Source organism: Nicotiana sylvestris, chromosome 3, assembly GCF_000393655.2.
Source record: "Nicotiana sylvestris chromosome 3, ASM39365v2, whole genome shotgun sequence".
NCBI classification, from domain to species: domain Eukaryota; kingdom Viridiplantae; phylum Streptophyta; class Magnoliopsida; order Solanales; family Solanaceae; genus Nicotiana; species Nicotiana sylvestris.
Window position 1 is genome coordinate 35,833,520 of NC_091059.1, and position 2,297 is coordinate 35,835,816.

The 2,297-nt window shown below is 33.5% G+C and overlaps 1 non-coding gene across 1 annotated transcript; it reads left to right on the forward strand.

Annotated features, from left to right (window-relative positions):
* Positions 1–1,968: 1,968 nt before the first annotated feature.
* TRNAR-UCU (transfer RNA arginine (anticodon UCU)) lies at positions 1,969–2,040 on the forward strand. Its single transcript has one exon. It is a non-coding gene; the product is annotated as a tRNA-Arg (tRNA).
* The last annotated feature ends 257 nt before the right edge of the window (positions 2,041–2,297 follow it).

Consider the following 2,297-nt stretch of genomic DNA (forward strand, 5'->3'; position numbering starts at 1 on the left):
ATACCAATGTATTGTACTCCATTGTAAGTGGCAACTTAACGTGACACTGTGGAGATAAACTATAGTTTACTAAGTTATTCGCCACCACAACCTCACCTCCCTCCCCCAATATAATGAAACCCTAATTCTTCGCTCTTCAGACATTGTGACAAAATGCAAAACAACTTAACGAAGAAATATTTCAGAAGACTTGAAAATATTTATGAATGGATTTTTACAAAATTCTTAACCTCTTTAAATAAGTCAAAAACCAGTTCGGGGGAGGGGGGAGGGGGGTACAATTATTTGAGGTATAGCGCCTTAGCTTAAGGCGCTATACCCAGTTGAATTATTGTTATATCAGTTAAGCCCATAAGCATTATTGGTTGACCCACATAATATATATAGCGTGGTACGTTAGAGCTTTATATATATAGCCTTATATTAGGGGCATTTGCATCTATACCCGCTTTTTGGGTCACATTTTAACTTGTTCCTTCTTTGCAAAAAGAATTGCAAGCGTACCCACTTTTTTGCGTAATTTCAGCATACAGGGTTGAAGTAGCAAAGGCAATCACGCAAAACTTTAGCATTCTAGTAGACGAGCCTGAAGTAGCATGTGTGCTTAACCAAGTGTGCTGGAGTTTTTGTTTGTAATTGTTGAACTTAAGCATAGTAGCTGGAGTTTTGTTCTCTATTTGCTGAAGTTTTTGTTTGTAATTGCACTAAATAAGCTGAAGTTTTTTTGTCCTGGATTCATTAGTTTTGTCATTAAGCTTTTTCAAAAACTTCAGCAGAACATGCTGAAGTTATTTAGTTCATTTATAAAAACTTCAACACTAAATAAGCTGAAGTTTTTTTTGTCCTGGATAAGCTTTTTCAAAAATGTCAGCAGAAGAGGTTGAAATTATTTAGTTCATTTGTAAAAACTTCAGCACTAAAAGCTGAAGTTTTTTTTGTCCTGGATTCATTAGTTTTGTCATAAAGCTTTTTCAAAAACTTCAGTAGAAGATGCTGAAGTTATTTAGTTCATTTGTAAAAACTTCAGCATTATATAAGCTGAAGTTTTTGAAAAAGCTTTCTAACATACTAGATAAATAATCAGATTGACAACAGTACTAAATCATAAATTGTGGAAATAATAAACGTGAAAAGAACAGAATTATTATTGTCTACTAACTTACGTTCGTGGAAATATTCACAAATTATTGTCTACTAACTTACGTAATTATTTATAACTTATTTTTAAATAATCTGATAAACATATTTATGACAATCATCCCATGAACTGAAGTTTTATAGCAGCACTAACAGCAGCAGCAGCAGAAGAAGAAGAAGAAGAAGAAGAAGAAGAAGAAGAAGAAGAAGAAGAAGAAGAATTCAAGAAGCAAAAGAACCCGCAAGTCAAGGAGAAAAAGAGCGTGGATCAGATATAGAAAACAGAGGCAATCTGGGCCTTGTTCTCTCAAAACATCAAAATGCTCTTAAAAAGATTACGCGGAATCAGACAAAAAGAAGGGTAAAAAGAAAAAAACAATACAAAAGCAACACAGAATCAGAACTAGATTTGTTCTTGAAACGTTATTTTCTTTTTCAATTGAGATGGAACGCTGCTTTGAATAAAAGAATGATCGAGAATATCAAGGTATATTGTCTCCTGCTTCGACTGATAAATCCAAGCAAAATTGCTATATCGTCAATTCAAAGGAGAGAAATGAGTTTGGATATAATGCTGATTCAGAAGAATTTAACTCTTACAGAATTGATGAAGAAGGGGATATTAAAAGCTAACGATGCGGGTTCGATTCCCGCTACCCGCTCTATATCTATTTATTCTAAATATTTTAATGTATTCATTAAATCAAATTTAGTTTATTAGTATTAGTACATCATTGAATATACAATTCCAAAAATTCTTTCACATCCGATTCTTTCTGTTTTTTTTTTCAAACAAAAAGTTAAAATACGAAAAAAAAATCAGAATGAAAAGCGTCCATTGTCTAATGGATAGGACAGAGGTCTTCTAAACCTTTGGTATAGGTTCAAATCCTATTGGACGCAATTTATTTCCATATATATTTTTTTTTAGATTTCGATAGCAAGAAAGACTGTTTGAATATTTGAATCCAAGACGCTTGATTCCTTTTTTTTTTGGTGTCCCAAGTCACCGGTTTATCTTGAATCCCAAATCGAGGAAATTTTCGACTTTTCCAAATGAAGTCTGCGAACCAGAAATTCTAAGTAAGGAATTCTGTTGACCCGAGGGAAGGTGTTAGGCACCCTCGAATCCCGTGGTTCTAGCACGGTCGCTTAAATTG